This window comes from Thermobia domestica, chromosome 4, assembly GCF_964235325.1.
Source record: "Thermobia domestica chromosome 4, izTheDome1.hap1.1, whole genome shotgun sequence".
NCBI classification, from domain to species: Eukaryota; Metazoa; Arthropoda; class Insecta; order Zygentoma; family Lepismatidae; genus Thermobia; species Thermobia domestica.
In genome coordinates, this window is record NC_137457.1 from 254,850,721 (window position 1) to 254,873,406 (window position 22,686).

Here is a 22,686-nt window from a genome sequence, read left to right on the forward strand (position 1 = left end):
CTTCTCTCCCCGTTCCAAACATATGACAAGAATTGAGCCCTAACGCAATACATTTAGTCATTGTACTTCGGCAGCATACTTATTTGTTCTGGTATTATTCTCGAAACTTTCCGAAAGTTACACAGAAATAATAAATATAAGGTTTAGAAATAACATCACATTTTAATAAATAGATGTATATATTAACTATATAAATACTATTATGTACATAAAAAAGTAAGTTATCTACAAACAGTTTATACAAAACATTCGATGTGTTTTTAACTTACATTATTAGGTTCAACAACTTTCATTAGCACCATTGGTAAGACGAAACTAAAATATTTAGTATCAAAAGTAAGTTCATTTCACTAACACCAGGATCACACAAGTATGATCTCTCCAGAACCAGCTCTATGCTATACTCATAATTAAGATCTGATACACGTGACTTCTGATATTCTTTACTTTTAGTTCTTTTACTTCTGGAAAAAAAATATCCTGAGGTAGATAGCACAATACTTATTTCTCTTGTATTTCCTTCCACATCGAAGTAAATTGAAAATAATCACGTAAATGTCCATGGTTTCTTCTGCCATCTGAACTGAGTAACAGCCCTGAAAGTAACTTTAAAAAAATCAATAAAATGAGGAAAAAAAATATTTTTATCAAACAAGAAATAAAAATTTCATAGAAGTATATACGAGGCCTCGCTAAAATATAACGGGAGGACTAGTGCCAAAAATATGGTTTATTGTCACAAACTTACAAATTCAAGGTGATACTCTTAAACATACTCCCCTCCCTTTTCTATACACGTTTGCATATGAAGTTTCCATTGTTGGGAGCAATTGTGGAAATCTTTGAGTCTTATAGTCCTGAGTACTACTGCTGTTTTCTGCTTCATCTCTTTCACAGTCTGAAAATGAGTTCCCTTGAGGGCGGAAAAAGAAAACAGATCGCTCAGCGCCAAGTCCGGTGAATAAGGTGGATGTTTCAACACTGGAGTCTTCTTAAGCTGGCAGATACTGCTTAACAGTCAAAGTAGTATGCGAAGGAGCACTGCCGTGATGCATAATCCATTTACTGTTCTTCCACAACAGGGGTCTTTCTTTCTTATGCGTTCTCGCAGCTTCACCAAAGCCTGCTGATAATACTGCTTATTCAGTCTGACCTGATGGTACCCACTCAATCAGAAGCAGGTCATTGATATCAAAGAACACAATGAACATGACCTTTACCTTCGATTTGCTCTTGCGTGCCTTTTTCATTCCCGGTGATGAGGAAGTTTTCCAGTGCATCGATGCCTTTTCGTTTCAGGCTCATACTGAAAGATCTACATCTCGTCACCAGTGACTATTTTCGTTAACAAATCCAGTTCTGCTCCCAAACGTTCCATTGTGTCACTGAACACACGTGCTTCCAGAAGTCCTTTTGCCCCTGCGTGAGTTTTTTTTTTTTTTTTTTGGTATTATTTTAGCGAAAACTTTGCGCGTGTTCAAATGGTCATGTAGAATTGCGTGGACAGTCTTCTTTATCGATGCCCACTATGTCTGCTATCATTTAAATGGTGATCCTACGATCTTTCCGAACAATGTTAGTCACTCTGCCACATTTTCCTCTGTTGCTGTGACAGGATGGCCCGATCTTTCATCATCATCATCAACGTTCTCGCATCCCTCGTTGAAGCATTTGTGTCACTTAAACATTCGCTTACGTAACTTCGTATTATCACCATACTCATACTGCGACAGTTTCATTCACTCAAGGATTTCTTTAATTTCACAAGGAATTTCAAGTTAATGCCTTGCTCAATTTTCACATTTGCCATTCTACCGGCAACACGATTGCATACCTCTCCAACTGCTGCATAGACTAAACCCGAATGAGAACAGCAACTCATGTAGATCATTCTTTTCTCGAAGGTTCAAGGTTGCTCTGCACGCATACGCTCCCCACTGCTCCATGTAAACTACTGACAGGGTTGCCAGTCGCGTTATTATTATTATTATTATTATTATTTAGCCAAGCCACGTATACTATTTGTAATTTATTATGTACTTAAGGCAACGTTATATTATCAACAGAAGACAAATTCACAATCTATTTATAACTTAGGGTTAACTGTGTTTAGAACGTACTAATCTTTGTTTTTAGCCCTTCGATTTATATGGGAAATTATTTTCGTTTTCTTTGAACGGCTGGATGAATTTTATGGTTTGATTTTGATTTTTTTTTCAAACCTATTTACATGTCCCTTACTTCGTGAAAGTTAATTTTGTTCTATATAATCTTAATATTTAATAATCAATTTTATTTCAAATAATATTAAATTAACATCTAATGTAAAGAACATCTTAAAGTTGAAGAAATTAGTAAAATCACATCATTAATATTCTAGATCATTTCAAAGATAACACAAAAATACTCTTTCAAATAAAAAGTATGGGTTAGAAATCAAAGATGGCGTAATGTTCAACACCGTTCAATTCTGTTAATGGGGTAATGTTATCAGTAAAAAAGATAAAAATGTATAACCTAGCTAAACTTTAGGCTTAATTCTGTATCTCAAAGGCAAAATCTAATTGAAACGAGCGTTAGCGAAGAGTCTACTATTTGACTCGATTGATATTTGTGTGTCCGTCTCGTCTATTTCACGATAACTCTCGTAAAACTTCGTACGTGTCTTCCTTCCTTCCACTTGCACAAATTACCATTTTGTTTGTTGGTTGTGGGTTTGCAATTCAGTGTAAGGAAGGGCGGTGCGAGGGAGGGGGTGCAAAGGGGAAAAATTAATCCCATGTAGGAAGTTTACAAATGTACACGCTAGACAATTCCCCCCCCCAAAAAAAAACAAAAAAAAAACTTAATGTATATTTTCTTTATGGAACAGGGAATATCCCAACAGTTTAAGATTAAAATCTGAGCAGCGAAAGAGTTAATTCACCTCCTTTCCCCCCTCAATTTCAAAAATATGTTCCACAATAATTTTCGTTAAAAATTTTAATGTAATATGTTGTAAATTTTCGAAATGTTTAAAAGATGTCTAAAGCAAGAAAAAAGGGAAAATTGTGTTGCCAGGCAAGGGGATTTTAGCAAGAAACAGCTGCTTGGAAGATGCTTTGTGCAGAGTATTGGAACTCTGCTATTATAGACCTGGACCTGGCAAAAAAGACCTAGAAACCCTGACTGGCTCACAGTATGATTTATAACTCTGGCGAAAGTAAAATTACCGAGTAACCACCTAGGTCGCGTTCGCTGTGGGATAACGCATAGGAAACATTCTCGAATAGCCATACACATATGCTGACCAAGTATTTAAATGTGGATGGCTAATCACAATGTGCTGCAAATGCGCAAGTAATAAAAAAAGCGCAGAATAGTCGGCTGGAGCGTATTTGGTGCGTTTCGGAACAATAGACCGCCTGCTGTTCCGTAAATCAATAAAATATGTCTAAAGCAAGAGAAAAAAAAGGAAATACGTGTTTGCCAGGCAAGGGGATTTTAGCAAGAAACAACTGCCTGCAAGATGCTTTGTGCAGAGTATTGGAACTTTCTATTATAAAGTATGTGCGTGTATAACAAAAGAAAATTCACAAAAATACAAGGAAATTCTGAAAAATTACCTAATCACAGAAAAATCTATGTAACACAATAGGCCTATTTCTGGTGATTCGCATGAATGAGAATAAGGATGTGGCAGTAAGGCCTGGAAACACTGACTGGCTCTCAGTAGGATTTATAACTCTGGCGAAAGTAAAATTACTGAGTAGCCTCCTAGGTCGCGTTCGCTGCGGGGGGCAACGCATCGGAAACGCATCCTCGAATAGCCATAGTCAAATTGCTGTAGAACATTACAGAATGTTCTATAATATTATATAATGTGATAGAACATTATAGAATGTGCTATAAAATTATAGAATTTTTAGAACATTATAGAATGTTGAACATTGTATAATATTCTAGCACATTCCGTAATGTTCCAGAACATGATAGAATATTTTACAAGAATGTGTCACTCTTATTGTTTATTTTCAGTGGTTTAAGATTAGATTATTATTATTATTATTATTATTATTATTATTATTATTATTATTAATAATAATAATAATAATAATAATAATAATAATAATAATAATAATAATAATAATAATAATAGTAATAAAAGGCAATTTAGAAAATTTAAAATATGTTAAAATGTGCTTGAAGTCCAGAAAACAAATTGAAAACACATATAAACCCTATGATGTTAGAACTGGCTGCGCTGCTACCCGTATTCGTTAAGCTCTTGCATGATCTAATGATAAGTTGTTTGCTTGTGATAACATTGTAGATAGTATATTTGTGGCTAATCCTAAATATGCCAGAAAATTAAATCAAAATACACCTGTAACCTGCTGTTTTGGAAACGCAGATAAAGAAATGTCATCAATAGACGCGGAGCTTTTACAACGCACATCTAGGCTTGACTTTACTGAAGATGTCCAAATTTGTTCTTGTCATTATGCTATCCCGCTGACCAAATTTCAATTCTTACAAAAGACCTTCTGCAACCCATTTGGTAACGATAAGCACATAGTCAAGAAGGGTTTACAACTAATCACCATATGAATATTCGATAGGTTGAAGCTACTGACTGGCAATGTTTTCAAGCCAGGTCACAAAATATGTGCCAAGTGTAGACGGGAACTAGTTCAAAAGCACTTAGAACTTCAGGATGAGCAAGAATTAGCGTCTACTGAAGACCTGGATCCTGCAGATGCTTGCTACATAGCAAATACATCATTATCATCACTTGAAAAGTCACTTTTGAAGTTTCACCGAATTGGTAAAAGGGATTCAATGGGTTATATTATGCGCAGGTCAGAAGGCCCAGGATAGCATTACTCAGGTGATCGCAGCAGTTGCTCATGTGTAAAACCGATATTGTTAAAATACAAACGAGACGGAGTACCAAAAATGTAAGAACATCGAATTAAATTCAAGAACTTAAAATTACACTTCAGAGTTCAAGACACTCCCAGAAAGTTCAAATTCTGATCCTGGCTCCAAGTAGCTGGACCATAGGGAAACAAATTAAGAATTAGCTTTTTCAACTAGAATGATGAGCTGGCATTTTTTTGCAACTTCTGCTAACAGGAAAGGGTAAAAAGATCAATGACGAAATTAAACAAAATATCCTTAGCTTGTTTTGGGGATGATGAATGTTCTTGTCTGTGCCTACGCAAAAAGAATGGTATTGAATAGTAAGAATAAGAGAAAAACATTCTTCTAAAACATTCTGTCATGTTCTGTAATACGGAATTATAGAATATTTTAGAATATTCCACAAGGTATAATATTCTAACATATTCTATAATTTTATAGCATATTTTACAATGTTCTAGCACATTATATAATATTATAGAACATTCTGTCGATGATAACTCTCAAAGCCTTTTTTTTTTTTCCTTTCTTTAAACTAAGACACAGAGTACTAAAATTAAACTCTATAGCTTCTTAAGTTTGAAGTATGCTCTTTCCAGCCATGGCAATAAAAATAAGATTGAAGAGGGTATAGTTGCGATACTGCCCTCATTTGCATTTATGAGATTTTGACCAATTTTGCAAGTGCATATCTTTGGATCTAGCTGGTCAGTGGCAACTGGATTCAATTCGCATTACATCATAGGTTGGAATCATGCCTCCAAGTTTTGATTGAATTGATGCATTTACAAGGTAGTTATGGTGTGTTCAATGTGTGCTCTCTGAACTGGCCAAATACTTTTTTTTGGTCAACTTTCAAGAGTACTACCTCTACTATACCTCTACTAAAGTATACTTAAACGGCTAATTTGTAACATTCTGAATCAGTATCAAAAGTTGTCCACATATGCATAAAACCAGGTCTTTATGTTTAATACAAATTTCAAAAACGCTGGGTAAACTTAGCACCTTTGCACTTTCGCACAGAAGCAGAGATGAGTGGCCTCTCTTTGAAAGGCCTTATCAATGCAACCAAAGAATGGTCCAACTGGGACCAACTTTGGAATTGGTCCTTTTGACATGGAAGGACCCAATACAACTTCTGCATATATCAAATAACATAGCAATTTAGAAGTTCTATAGTATTTCAGTAGCGAAGAAAAACCCACTAAATTCATGAAATAAAAGTCGAACCAAATCAATAAATCTACAATTCAACTTCATATTATTATTATTTTACATGTGTTTAAAATAAACAACTCCTGTACATTATAAACAAGCATGATGATGAATAATGAAGAAAAAATAACATGAAAATTATATTCATAAAAAAGTACTACATTTGCTATTCTACAGATTGTAGTTGGGATTGAATGTGCATATAAGGAACATTATTTTAAGGGTAAATTCATTAGCTAAAATCTGAATAATAACTTATTTTATACTGCCTACATTTACTAAATCACATTCTGGCAAAATGGCACGCAAATCCTGTTCGTTTCGTGAAGCAGACTGTAATTAGAGAGAGAATATCGCGATTCGCCAGTTTTGCTCATGTTTCAATTAAAAAACTAACATCGTTAAAAAATAAGAAGGTGCATCAACGGAAATTCTTTGGTCCAATCCATAACTCTAATTTATGTTTTTTTTCATTGAAACAGAAAAGAGAATCCATATTACGTAGGTCGTTCAATATATAAGTTTCCCTAAACTATAAACAATTTATTTTTTAAGATACATTTGTAAACTATACATACATGCGAAAGTGGATCCTTCCTCACTTCTCCACATAATCCTCATTGAGATTCAGGCACTTGTCTCATCGTTACACCAATTTCTTCAAACCCATTGCAAAAAATCAGGGCTCTGGCTATTTAGTACTCCACATATTCCGCTTTACTTCTTCGTCACCACCACCAGTTGACAGGACACCAGGTTGCTTATATCGAATTTAAATTCTTCTTTAGGGAAACGCAATTCGACATAAGTGACGACCTGGTCTCTTCTGGACGATAACACTTACCTGCACTCACCACACAATCAAGACACAAACTTGGAGAATTAGGTGGGAACTGCTACCTCATTCTCTATACAGCCTCAATTTAGCACCAAGTTGTTTCCATCTTTTTCTGGTGTTAAAGTCTGCATTGCAAGACGAACGTTTCGAAACAGATGAAGTGAAGTGGAATATGAGGAGTGAGATAAACAGCCACAGCTCTCATTTTTTGCAAAGAGTTTGGACAAATTAGTGCAATGGTTAGGCAAAAGCCTATATTTTATAGCTTAGAGGAACTTATATATTGAATGACCCATGTAAGAAAGAGAGGAACACACAGAACTACACCTCACAGATCAAACATTTTTATGTTACTGTCCCAAAGCATTGACTCTCTCTGCGCACTTATAGCAAAACAAAACAAAACAAAACAAAAAAACCAAAACTTACTTTATCCTTCAGCAGTAGTGCCAATGCATACTATCAGTGGCGTCACTTTTCCGCATAATTCAGGTCACTCAACAGCTTTTTCAGATATATTTCTTTGTCACGCAAAAGTGCTTTTGCGTAGACTAAACTCATGTAGTAACCTGAAAATAAAGGAGAAAATATCACAAGCTGGTTCATGATTTCTACAACCCTTATTATAGAAGGAAAATATCTCAGTCTGTGAGCAACGTTAATTCCTAACAGTTAACACTTGCCGCTCTGCTGCGTGTGCTGTCTGCATGCGGTCAATAGATAGCACTACCATGCAGGGTAACTTGCAGATATAAAACTATTGGGACGATTTAATTGTAACTTTAAAACTGCATTGTTTCAATTCAATTATTTCAAAATAGAACAACGACCATAACCATATTTAGATTTGAGCATTAATATTTGTGTAACCCAAAATTAGTTGGTGAGCAAACTAAAAACTTATATGTAAACAATTACAACTTCTAATTAAGAACGATTTTAATCTACAGTGGAAAGCTAATCGTTGGTTTGGGGGAACAAGTAGTAAAAATAAACAGATATTGTTGAACTTATGTAAGCAAATGTTAGGCTTTCCGATCCAACGTTAAGTCAACAATTCGATTATTTTCTCCTCCTTTTCTTTTACCTTTACCCAGATATAATTTTATTGGCCGCAGACTTTGTCCAATTTGCCTTTATTTTGTTTCTGGTAAATTATTACGATTTTACATGTTCTTTGATTACAAAGCTACTTATTTAATAGATGCGGAAGAGATTCATTACTTCTTATTTTTATTCTATTACTACTTCTATACCAGAATGGCAAAACATCATACATACACACTTTTATAGGCAAGCGAATTTCAACTTTATGAATCAAATCAATATGAGAGTGGCAAAACATGCTTTCTTTTTTTGTCGGTAGTTGGTTACACTGAGATCTATACGCTAGAAAAAGTTGATAATAGCTTAACAAAATTTTTTAAAATTAATTCATAAGGTTAGATTTCCTTGCCTGTACATATGTTTCATGTTCTATTATTATTATTATTATTATTATTATTATTTTCTTCATCGAAACAATAACGTAGAGGAAATTCTGCAAATAAACAGCGTAGACTATAAGTCTCCTAACACTAGCAGTTTTTAGACTTCCAAACTATGCTATGAATAGTATCTTACAGAATGACTACGTCCGTCCGTTAGTTGACATGTATCAAAACAAAAACTGCAAGTTTTTTTGCAATCGATTTAGCATCCCAAGAATAGATTCCATCTCCTCCGTTAACCCTTCATTCAAACCGAAAATGGTTCAATTCTATGGACCGTCTAAAGATATGCAAACCAACACCTAAAACGTATAAAACGTGGATTTTAATGACACGACATCTGCTAGTACGTAAATTGAAAGGCTATTATTGTATGGAAAACGAACACCCACTACCTTTAGTAGCACCTGAATTAAAAATTTCCAACCAGCCTTAAGAACAGAATGCAGCGAAGAAACGATACTCAGTTTTGTATTAAATTAGAACAACGCCCCAGGTTACATCATTTATATATATATAAAACAGAGACCCATATATTAGTCATTATTGCTTCTTAACTTAAGAATGGTCTTCAGCGTGTATTAAAGATATCATGCCAAAAGTTTTGAGTAGACTTCAGTTGTTAAAGTAAGAAGAAAGGAGAAACTGAATATCGTAACAATTGATATATTTTTTAATGTCCTTAATTTTATCTATTGTATGAACTGTCGCTTATATCCTAAAAATTTAGAATTGCTAAAGAGTATTTAGTGAACTGATAAGAATATTTATACTCAACCATTTTTCAAAATGATTCTTGCTAAGGAGTATTTAGAGAACTGATAGGAATACTCAGTACTCAATCATGTGACAAAATGATTATCTTTAATGTATAATTATTCTTTAACCATTTCGAAAAAAAGAAAATAAAAGGAGAGAAGTATTTTTTTAAAAAAAAGTTATGTATTCATAAGCAATATCTGTTGTTTCACGAATGTTTATTAGTAATTTACTATAAATAGTATATTACAAAACAGTGTGAGTTCATATGAGTGATGTTGGATAGATTTATATTGAAAAAAAAAAAAAAAAAAAGTATTAGAAACTATTTTTTTCTTTCTGTTGTCATTGCGTTTTCGACATTGCTGTTTAAAATTCTTTTATCAATAGTTCCATAAAGTCATTAAATATTTGGTGATTACTTATATGTTGTTATAAACCCTTAGGAATAGCCATTAGAAAAAGACTGAAATCGGAAATAAGACTGATTGGGATTCCGAGTCTGCAATTAGGCTTTTGGTTATTATACGGCTTATTATTAGGCTTTTAATCGATTTTCAAACTTATGCAGGTGTCCAAGGACTTTTGACTCACCCTGTACTTATAAGGAATTTCAAAAATTTAACTAAATAATTTATCTTTTTGGTCTCTATATTTCGTTAATATGTCGAAAAACCCGAATATTGATAATTCTAATATGTTTAAAAAAATGTAAATGATTACACTAAAGGTGAATGAGTACAATAATAGAAATATTAACCTGATTATGACATAATTACCCGATTGTGACTGAAGGACCTGGTATTGAGAAAGCATATTTACTAGTATACCCATGCATGTTTCTTTGGCTAGCACCTGTAAGGTTAGATATGCTTCGCATAGCTGTTCACAAAGTCTACAAGGAACATACGCACTTGATAAGCAGGCCAAATTCTCTCTTTTACGTAAACGTTGTTTACAGATAGGTAAAATAATCTTTTGGGAACCAAGTGTCGCCACCCTGCACTGCACTAGTATCATTCGTATGATAATGTTTTTTCATTTCTTTAACAGTCCTTGTCTCTCTCTTTTTTTTAAAAATTTTTTTTTAATAATACCTACTAACTAGTATTTAGCACTTCAATTAATGGTGAGGTACGGATATGACAAAATGGTTTTGTAAGCCAATGGGAGATTTCAGGATTTATCGTAGAAGTCATGTTAGTATTGGTCGAGGTCAGCGTCTACCACGAAACTCCAGCGATAAGAATACCTAGTCTTTTAGCGATTAATTGATCATCGGGAACAACTCATTTAACGTATAAAAATCTGAGATTCGTCTTTGTAGTGCAGGTTTGTGAAACTCAAACTTATAATATAGAGTGGCGCAAAAGCATATGTTTCGTAAACAAAACAAAACAAACAAACAAAAAAAAAAAAAGAACTGCAGTTGCAATATAATTTTCTTAACATATACAGTGAACAAATGAAAAACCTATCTGTTTCAGCAGAATAAAAAACTATAAATTATTATTAGCAACATAAAAAACAATCTGTTTAAGCAGAATAGAAACTATCAATTATTAGCAACATAAAAAAAACATTCTCTTTAAGCGGAATAACAACTATCAATTATTATTAGCAACATAAAAAACAATCTGTTTAAGCAGAATAAAACCTATCGATTATTATTGGCAACAAAAGACCTACTTTTTAGTACCATAACAATATTTGTTCTCGAAAACCAGGAATGAGACCAACCAAGTCATTTTGTTCAGCTTTGTGTGATCAATCAACCGATGTCTCATCTTTGGATATCATTTTCCTTAAACAGAAATTAAAGTTTTGGAGTTAATTTTCGGCTACATCTCATTAAGCTTACTATGCACTATATCATCTTGATATCATAACAAAGAACTTGATGAAGGTACACTTTAGTATTACATTGATTTGATTTGATTTTAAGTTTTGCGTCCCTTTCAGCTGGGAGGCTATATAAGACGTGAACCAATAGCTTAACTTGGAATCAGAACCACATGAGCTCCCTCCGGGAATCGAACCCAGGTCTTCCACGCCACAAGTGCGTACATTAATGGCTTCGCTACAAGGGAGCTCTCAATATTAAGTTTCCTATTAATAGTAGTATGGTTCTCGAATCACGTCAAATTTTACGTTTACAAAAATATTGTTTTTTCACATTTTTTTCAAGAACTATACACGCATGCACACACTTTGTCCAGTTTAATGAGACCTGTTGATTGCTATGTTTCATCTCTGAAGATTCTTGTTTCTCGTTAAGCGCTAATAATACTGTAGAACTTACAAAATGCATTATAAACTAACATATTTTCCGAAACTCAAAAATCTGTAACAACAATTTTTGATCTTACAATTATAAGACATTCAAATTTCTGCACTGTGATAAATCTTAAAAAGAGCTACTGATTTATTTGTTAATACTTTAGAACTAGAATGAACTGCTTACTATTTAAGGGTCATATAGTAATTCAATAATTTAAACTTGAAAAACGATTAGCCTTACCGTCACATCATATTTACGTATAATGATACGTTTCCAACAGTGAAAATATGTGACTTGTCCGAAGATCGATCCCGGTTTCTGGCTTACTATGTTAGTGCGATAACCACCATTCTATGTTAGTCTAAGCACAAAACACTGAACTCGTAATCTCAGGTCTAGAGTATCGCTCTCAGCAGTAAAGGTGTGTAACTGACCTTGGGGAAGAATGGATAGTGTAATGGATAAACCGAAGGCAGAGACTCGCGTTCGATTTCTAACCTAACTGCATATTTTCACTTTGAAAGTCAATCTTGTGCATCCACAGTTAAAAACAACGAAACAAAGGGCGATTTTCTCAACATTTCTAAATAATCTTTTCATTGTGAGTGGATCATGTAAAGAAGGAAGTGAAGCATAAGTGTAGTAGGCATGCAATGTGCATCTCTATTTGTGAGAACATGAAGACTTTTTTGCTTGATAAGTGTAATTACAATTATATTAAAAATTACACTCTTAATTAATGAAAATAATATGTGTGGATCTGAAAATTTCTGCTAACTGTGGCTATAACTTAGATATAGAAGATTAAAAAAAAAAAAAAACTTTCAAATCATTTCGATGTTCACTCAGATCTTCATCAAGGTCTTCTACTAACTAATAAATTGCTGACATCATGTAAGTTTCAGCCTTTTTGTGAAACTTTTTATCAGAAAAAATAAAGATGAAATCATCCTCAAGTCACAAAATTTATTAACCTTGTCTTCGTTACAAAAATTGACGGTGCCGGTTGGAATTTCTTGAGGGAAGAGGGGATGGACAAGCGGAAACAAAGACAAAATTTGGGAAGGCATTTTTTTTAAAATAGCGAAAAGGATAGTTTTATATTTTTTGACATATACATTACAATACAACATGTCGGGGGAGAGCATAAACATGGAGGGCTCGACTTCCCCTCTGTGTCATCACTAAGGTCCGGAAGTTAATTTTTTTTTTTTTTTTTTTTTTTTTAACGAGTGCCCGAAGATGAGGTTTAATATATGCTCTTTTCGGGTCATTGTAGGCCAGAAAATGGTGGGTTTTATTTTTTTTTTATTTTTTTTTTTACACCTTTTTCGACGTTATTTTGTTTGATCTTTTTAAAAGCTTTTTGTAGGTCTTAACGTCTTTTTTTGTACTTTTTCTTTCGACAACAAATTTACTGGCCTTAACTCGAATCACCACCACCTCAAACATCTTATCTTTAGTAAAGAAAATTCATTCAAATTTAGTAAAGATAAGACATTCTTCAAACGCAGAACTGATAAGATCAGATCTGCACCAATCACAAGTCAGATAAGGAGACGTAACAATCTCCTCCAGCTAGAGGAGTGAGGGTGGGGAAGTTTTCTATTTTAGTTTGGATTTCAGTTTGTGGAAGAAGGACAGACCGTTAACATGGCTAAAATTTTAAACCTAGGAAGCTTCCTTTTTGCGTCGGTTTGTGTCTGAATTTGGAGCAGAAGTTCTCTCTATGCATGGAAATAATCTTTTCTGAAAATATTGCGAAGTGAAAGTGAGTACAGAAAAAAAGAAAAAATGATTTCATGTCTAATAGCACGTTGGACGTGAGAAACACGTGAAAGCAGCTTTCCGGGCTGCGTAGAAAAAGGAAAAACAGCTTCTATCAGGACAAAGTACTAGTGGACATTCTAAGTCGTCTCCGTTTTACAAAGATTTTTGCAGTGTGTTAGTTGGAGTAAATATCCCGTTGGCAAAGATAAACAATAAAACTTTCAAAATGGTTTTGGAGCAGTATACAAATCGGAAGAATCTTGACGAGTCGACACTCCGAAAAGAGTTTGTGCACCACTGCACCGATTCTTTCAACTGTATATGTATACTACTAGAAGCTTGTATTTCCTGAGCATCATATTTCATTAAATATGTAATTCTAATTACATTGGGTCTTATTTTTACGTCCTTTCTGAGCAACTTTTAGGTCTTCAAGTTCCGAGCCCTAGTCATCACTATTACAAAGTCGATAGCCTTTACACTGTTTCAAGTGTAACTTATTATTATTATTATTAAAAAAAGCCAAGTTCAACTCATTTTGTGCAGTGAACATATTTACTTTTATCTCATGAAGGGTTCCAAAGGAAGACAGAAACCTATGACATGCTACCAGTTTAGTAGAAACTAGAAGACATTGACGAAGGTGTCAAAGAACATCAAAATGATTTAGAAGAATTTTTTTTTTTAAAATTCCCAACATGAAAGGTAAGATCGTTCTTATCTCAGTTAAAAGTTTCTGACTTATTATTTAATTTGACTTTCACAGGCCACTACTTTGTCAATATATAAAGACTAACTTCAACTTGATTCCGAACATTTCGATGGATTTTCGAGTGGTTTCACAAAGAGTCAAAGATGACTACAAGACGTCATATGAATCGCATAGAAAAACTTCTGTGAAGGCAATCTTCGAGGCGGTCACGAAGATGGAAAAATAACAAATCCCGATCTGAATTCATTGACATATTATTGTAGTTCTACTTGTGCAGGTACAGGTTGAACAAATTACAGCCCGGAATCGTTTTTTCCCCACTACCGGCTGTTGTTACAAAATGCACTATAAACAGTATATTACAAATATCACTATAAAGTAAATTCTTTATACTGGGTAAAGAGAGGTGACCTAAGGCCCGAGCAGCCTTCACAGAGCTCCGAAGCAAGCTAAGGTGGAGTGGATTTAGGATCCCCAATGCTCCACAGAAGCAGAGAGGAGGTTAGAAGTCGCAACAAAGCTCCAAGCAAGCTGAGAGGAAGCCCAGTTCCGAGCAACCAGAGGCTTTGGGTTAGGTGTTTCCTAGAGCTCTATGCAAGCTAGAGATGATGGTTGTCACTGAAATACTCTCGGTTATATAGGTGCTTCAGATGAAGCGGAGGCGTTGTTGTCCCTTCGTCGTCACATGACCAGTGGTTGCTGTTGTCTCTGTCGTCTGCAGCTATTATAATCCGTAGTTCGACGCACAGGGTTGATGTTTGTAAATATAAGTACATGTCGATTGTTTGTAAGCACAACCACCCGGGATATTACAATATAGAACCCAATGGTGGATTCTGTTTCTGAAGAGAACATTAGAATTTCTTAAACCTCGAAGGTAGTTTCCAATATTGTTTCATACATCACTACTCAACAACACTGGAAATTTCTTTCCTTAGACATTGTGCACAAAAAGTGCTAACAGAATAACGATTTTTAACTAATGAAACATTAAGTATTTAGAAGGCGCAAGTTAAGGTAAGTGTAAAGGCTTAACTACTTTCCAATAGATCGCAAATTTTTTCTCCCTTCTTTCTAAATATTTTGTAGGAAGCGACAATATTTATAATAATTCAATAAACTTCAAGAAATGGATATTCAATCTTTGTTTAAACACAAGCTTAATAGACATACAGAGGATTATTGGTGCGTTTCTTAGTTAGTTTATTGTATTTATTGTAAGATGCACCTAATTTTACTCTTCAGAAACACAATCCCAAAACATGGTCTCTATTTCCAAGGTGTCTGTGTTATTTTATCTGCACTGTTAACAGCTTCTCAAATCTTAACAGCTTCTCAAATCTTAACAGCTTCTCAAATACCTCATAATGATGGGTGATACCAAAAATCTGTGCGCTTACTGGTAGCCAAACCCAGGTACATCTGCCTAATTATTTGACAACAGAGAGCATAAGTATGGAACTTTAATATAAAAAATAATTTTTAACGATGAATTTGTATATTTAGTTTTATGCTTTGCAAGAGTATTATGATACAGAATATGATTAATTACCTAAAACATGTATTTTCCAGGTTTTTTTTTTTTTTTTTTTTTTTTTTTTTTTTTTTTTTTTTTTTAAAGATAAAAGTACTTGTAAATTTTACACAACTCACATGGTCGAAATAATGAAATGAAATGACATCTTTCAGTTTTACGTTTCACGATTATGCCGGCTACGCTAAAGGAGACGGTAATGAGAAATGAATGCAATGACAATGATTTAAGTGGGAGGAAACGGAAGAACCCTCAGAAAACCCACAAATACTGTGTTTCTCTACCACAAAATCCACTTGGCGCGAACTAGGATCGAAACACTCCGTGCACAAGAGGTGACGCTCTACCACTGAACCACTGTGCCCCCATGGTCCAAATAATAGTAACAATAACAACAGCGAGTAGCATTGATAACTGGAAAGTAAATATTTATCATCTCTATTTTGTAAAACGAATTTTTTTTAGCTTAGTTCAATTGTTTTGATTTAAAAAACAAGGATCTGATCTCCTTTATTACATAAGAAACCAGTTATATAAGATATTTATGCATTTTTTTAAAACTTGATAACCATTTTTATAAATCTTTATTTATTTGCTACTTCACCTTTACAAGTCGCTTGTTTGGCCTTGCTAAGCTAAACATAGTCATATCAGAAATGCAAGGTCTCATCTCTTCTATTAAGTGACGCGCAGTTAAACCTTAGCTTAGAATATTTATATGGTTAAAATTTTTCTTCACAAAATAATTAGTTCGACCTAATATCAAATTTACCTTTAAAAAATACAACCTATTTCAAATTAAAAATATAGAATGGTTCTTATGATCATCTATATTATGTTTGTAGCTTCAGTGGCCGGAGCTACTACGCACTTAACCTTTGGAAGATCTAGAAGCTGTACATAATTACCTTGTTTTCAGGCATTAATATACTTATATCATTTAAATTTTTCTATCAAAGTTTGCGTTCTTGGCATCATTTACTATTTATACATGATGGTTAACTTTATCATTTTCCTGGCGTGGGAGACCCGGGTTCGATTCCCGGCGGGAGCTCATGTGGTTCGGATTCCACGTTAATCAGTAGGTCCACGTCTCATATAACCTCGCTGCTGAAAGGGACGCTAAACTAAATTAAACTCAACTCAATTTATCATTTTCCGTTGCTTTTCGTTTTTCCTTTTTTTATTTCATACTACAGAATAATTTATTCCCAGAATTGTACTTGCAAGCTTTTGAGAGGAAACCATCTTGTTTCCAATAATCTAGTGTCTATCAGATTTCCGATGCATCTCCGCATTTATGAGGTGTGGATGAAAGGCATGGGGAAGACTGAATGGGAGGAAACGAGAAAGACCGTTTTCGACAATATTCATAATTTACCATTCTCCCTCTTCCAACCAAGGCCAGAGGTGGCGCTTCCTTCAATGAGCGCAAGTCGTACATGTTCTGAATCTCTGCTCCATTCATTCTGCTTGTTGTTTCATGTGTCTAGGCCAATCAGACAACGTGACAGAAACATTGGAAGTACATGAAATTGCATTTTCCTTCTCCCCCCTTTTTTTCAACTAATTGCCTGGGCACCAATCGTCATACCTGGCGGAATGGGAAAATGAAATGAAATCTAAGTTTTACGTCCCACGATTATACCGGCTAGGCTAAAGGAGACGGTGATGATGAGAAATAAGGCAATGATGAAACGAATAAAGTGGGAGGAAATGGAAGAACACCGAGAAAACCCACGCACACGGTAATTGTCCACCTGGCGAAATGAGTTTGGTCAAGGAAAGTTTAACTATACAGCCAACAATATTAGGGCCTTGACGGGTAATTTGCTATCATCTGATTATCATTATTGAGGTATCTAAAGCAAGAATAGTCTGATAATAAATTATTACAAAGATAATTAAGTGGCGCATTTGACATTTCCTAAAACAAGTAAGTCCAATGAGTGCATACCATCGTGCTTTTGTTCCAATTACAGTCAAATTTCCTTGGTTTCTCTCGAATTAAATACTAATGCTCATAGTTTGTGCATAAATAATCCTCGTCAAAGTGATTATTGTTCTTATTTCTAATTTTTAATATATATCCCTCTTTTCCAGCTCTCATTTACAGTCTTCCGGAGACCATTTAGAACTACAGAGGAAAAAACTATCCATTTCACACCTACTCTATTGGCTTAGTAGTCTCGCCTAGCTACCTTAGGAAAATAAGGTACACTCATGTCCAAAATTATTGTCGCATCTCTATAAATATGTTTTTCTAGGAATATAATTTGATAACGAATTCGCCCGGTATTTCTTATAATGTTAGTATGTGTATAATCCGCAAAGACTTGTATGTGGCAAATTTCATGTCAAAAGAGAAGTAAATAAGAACAATAAAACAAAAATAAAATTTTCTTGTTCATTTAGCAACATTTTATTTTACTCATTATAATTTTCGAATTTATAATTCTTTTCCTATGAAATTTACCACAAATATACATTTCCCGATTATACAATAGTATCAGTATTAAAAGTACCCTGCAAAATTATTATCAAATTATATTCTTACAAGAAGACAGTTATAGATATGCGACAATAATTTTGGACATGAGTGTACATAAAAACATTCATTAAAAGGTAGTAATGGATTGGTCAATGTTAAGGATTAAAATAATCTTCCTGCTTCCACTAAACATCTAATTCAGTTTATTGACTAATTAACTCACTGGCATTTATTTTCACACTAAGACTTGTCTGTGCACCATTTTTCTCAACCAAAATTATCCAAGAAAACGTTTCTAGGCATGTCATGTTACTTTCGATCAAACCAAATTAATAAGGAACTCAACCATGTCTCAAATCCCTGGTAGACGACTTTGATGAAACATACAAACTCGACTGCCAGATAGGTAGTTATCCCATATCTATAAGCTCAATTACTTGGGACGTAGATCGGTTGCCTAGTACGTAGATTAAAATAGAAAAAAAACGCGTAGGGATAAGTGAAACATATTCAGTAATCGCAACACTAAAACACTACATTAACTTTTCATAATCTGCAAAGCTTATTGTTCATTTACATCAATTCGATAACCTCTTACCTATTAAGAGACTATGTAATTCGGATCCAAAGTTAACGTTGCCGGTGTTGATGACAAAAATCACACGGATAGCACATCATAACCACTTCTTTCCACACTGAAACTCGCGAAGGCATTTCAACTAAACTTTCGTGTATATATTCTCAAGTTCACGTTTCATAAGTTTAAACTATGACATTAGCTGTTTACAACTGTAGAATAAATTAAACTTTACTCAACAATGATAAAATACTCGCAATTTGTATCAAATGTATTTTCAAACTGAACGAATGATAATGGATAATCTTATTTATAAATGGCAAATGCCTTAGTATTCATTCTACTTCTTAATAGCAAACAATCACGCGCTACCACACTCCCTGATGGCAAATTAGCGTGCAAACAATTTGTCGATTTAATACTATTGTTGACGATTTAATTGCAGCTTAAAATCTATAATATTTCCATTTAATTATTTCAAAACGGACAGTGATGACTGAACATAAACGTCCTTTACTGTTTATTATTAGGACAAGGACAGTCACAATATTTAGATTTGAGCATTAATATTTATGTAGCTGCATGCTGCTTGACCCTGGTATGGAGCGTGGCGCTTTACGGGTCAGAGACGTGGACACTGAGAAAAGCTGAAATAAAGCTGGAATCATTTGAAATGTGGTGTTGGCGCAGAACGCTGCGCATATCATGAACCGAAAGAAAAGGAATGTTAATTAGTACTAAAGGAAACTAATGAAGGACGACAGATCATGAAGATAACAGGAAAAAGAAGAAACAGCATGTCTGGCCATCTTATTCGGCACTCTGATTAGATCACCGTGCTGATAGAGGGAAAAGCAGAAAGAAAACCAGGAAGAGGAAGACCAAGGATAGAATATTTAGATCCAGTTACGAAGAAGAGACTTTATCAAAGTATAAAACAGCTCTCCTAAGGCAGAGAGAAGTTTTGAAGTTTCCATGTTCCCCACAACCTATGGTTGATGTGGACAAGAAGAAACATGTTACTTGGTTGGCAAACTCAATAATAATAAACGAGATCCCTTCATGACTATATGGTTAGTGTACGTGCCTTTAACGCGGGAGATCCGGTTCTATTCTCGATGGAAGCTCATGTGGTTCGGATCCCACGTTAAGCTATAGGTCCACGTCTCATAGCCTTGGTGCTGAAAGGGGCAAATTAATTTGTTAAATATAAATAATTAAGTACGATTTTAACCGGAAGGACAGTGCACCGAAGGCTTAGGAATAAATAATAATAATAATAATAATATACATAAATTATGGTTAATTACTACTGAACATTTTACTGAAGATAATTATGTCTACCACTAGTACAATATTAACTAATTGTCTATTTTTCAATCCATAACAGACTAAAGAGCATCAATGGTGTTTTGTTTAGCTTTCAACAAATAGACATTATTAAGTTTAAATTGTTAGCTGCTGCGTCACATATGAAATTCCGGGATCAAAGGACAGAAATACAATTCTTAAAGACTAGATAACGCAACTGCAAACATTATTAAGACAATAAACACGTGTAGCCTATTTGAAACACCAAAGAAGGAAAAAAAAAAAAAGGAACAAATTACACGAGTGTCAAAAAGTGAGTTGTATTTCAATTCGACAAATTCAACTCGGGTGACCGCAAATTTAATTTTTTTTTTCTTCTGGAAGTCTGATTAGATATTTAGTCACACATATTAGAATAACATTTTTTTTTTAACCAAAAACACTTCAATAGTCAAAATAATTTTAGCTTCGAAAAACGTAGAAAAAATCACTTTAGAACAACTTTAAAAAATAATTACTCAATTTGTGCCATATTCAACCACTACTGACAAGTAACACTTCACATCGTTGCTGCCGGTCTGACGCTAAACTATACATTTTCGGAAAGCACTAGTCCTAAATAGGATAACTACACAGTGCGACGGTCAGACGTTGCCGCGTTCAGGACTTATGGAGCGTCAAACATTAACATGGGGTTTATGAGAGTAACCATAGCAGTCGTATTATTTCATGCTAATTCGTCTTGCATTTGAACTCTGTGCTAACATTTGTGTTGTAGCAGTCGTATTATTTCATGCTAATTCGTCTTGCATTTGTACTCTGTGCTAACATTTGTGTTGTTTTTGTGTTTTTTAGGTATGCGTTGTAAGATGGATCCGAAAGTGGTCGTTTGGGCTCTGGTGGCCGAGATCGGGACAAATGAGCGCAATCCAAATTTGGAAGAGCAAAGGATGGTGGCACACATCAAGTCTCTTTTGACCAGCGGGATGGAAGTCGTTGAAGAGATTCGTACGCTCGGCTTCGGTGACAGTGATGGTGACCAGGGGGACGGAGACATGGATTTTGGAGACGAGGAAGACCAAGAGCAGGAGGATGCAGAGATGCCTTCGTCATCGCAGCAGTCTCATACGTCTTCCGCATCTGGCTCATCAGCGTCAGAATACCTGCCCTCTCCTGTGAAGAAGCCGAAGTTCCAGGATCAGCCTCCAGAAGACTCCAAAATGACACCAGAGCAGTGGCGCGAGTACAAGGCAAAAGCCTATGCCTACTGGACGGTAAATCCAAAAACAGGTAGGCCTTGGAACACAAAGACCGGTCGTGCTACCCACTCGACTCTGCAGAATCAGTTCAGGTATATTCGGAACATTGGCGTGCTACGTCACTTTGGGGCAACACAAGGCAAAGATGACAAGAAGACGCTGATGGCAGAGATCAATGAGGCAGTTCGGGGCATGTTCGCGGAGAAACAGCACACTGCTATCATTCACGATCGAACGTTGCGAATTTGGGCTAGGCAAACAGCTAATGAACTGGACCCTAACAAGAGTCTCAAGTTCAAGGCATCACCGTCGTGGGTGTACAGATTCAAGAAGCGCAACAACATCGTGGACCGTGCAATCACCCACAGGGTCGGCAGGACCTGGCAACTGAAAGAGTTGGACTTGCAGCAGCAGGCTGATGCTTTCGTATTAGCGACTCGCGAGCTCATTGCAAGCGAAAGCATCCCACCAACGCAGGTTGCCAATGCAGATCAGAGTAGCTTCAAGAAGTTGTTGCAGAGTACTCGCACTCTCCGTACCAAAGGAACAACAGTCGTGCGAGCGGTTGTGGGATCCATGAGCGCAACAACCCACAGCTACATGATCATGCCCGTGATCACCATGGCCGGAGAGATTCTGCGGCCGATGTATGTACTGGTGTCGGAACCAAGTGGAAAGTTTCCGGGAAACAAGCCTGCAGATCCACCGAACATCAAATCATTTGCTGGCAAAACGTCCAACATGAACAGGGACGACCTTAAGGACTTCTACGAGCAAGTGTTCTGGCCAAGCATGCCTGATGATCGGAAGAAGATCGTTTTGCTATTGGACTCGTGGACTCTGAACAAGGACGACAATCTATCGAACGCACTGAAGCCTGCCGACGTTGCGTTGCACAAGAGACTGATTCCTGGTGGTTGCACTGGAAAGATTCAGCCTTTAGATGTGCATTTCTTCCGTCAGTACAAGTCCTTTGTACGCTTTGTGACCGACACACTGGCCATGGACAGTGTCATGGATATCTGGCATCGCGATCGATTCCTGGCACTACAGTCGTTTTCACTCTACCAGTTCAGCGCACCCCGATTCAAGAACCTGATCCGGTACGCTTTCCACAAGGCTGGCTATCTGGACGAGGAGCCGGGAATGTGGATCTCTCCGCACGAGTACTGCTTTGACTCCCTCGACGAAGGTGACGTGTGCTTCACGTGCGGCGAACTACCGTTCGTCAAGTGTGCACACTGTGAGCGCACTCTTTGCATCTCTCATGCTCTGTTCGACGATTTGCACATTGATTGTACCCTTTAACTTACGCAAACAAGTGCTCAATCAGACAACGTCGATTCAAACGTCACAAACCTTGTGTTCTTCTTCGTTTCCTGTAACTCTCATAAACCCCATGTTAATGTTTGACGCTCCATAAGTCCTGAACGCGGCAACGTCTGACCGTCGCACTGTGTAGTTATCCTATTTAGGACTAGTGCTTTCCGAAAATGTATAGTTTAGCGTCAGACCGGCAGCAACGATGTGAAGTGTTACTT

General features: G+C 35.6%; 1 long non-coding RNA gene across 1 annotated transcript; it reads right to left on the reverse strand.

Moving 5' to 3' along the window:
* Window positions 1-144: 144 nt before the first annotated feature.
* LOC145683991 (uncharacterized) lies at window positions 145-15,563 on the reverse strand. Its single transcript, XR_014131219.1, has 3 exons — window positions 10,900-15,563; window positions 7,391-7,530; window positions 145-606 (listed from the first exon to the last, which is right to left on the reverse strand). It is a non-coding gene; the product is annotated as an uncharacterized LOC145683991 (long non-coding RNA).
* Between the last annotated feature and the right edge of the window lie 7,123 nt (window positions 15,564-22,686).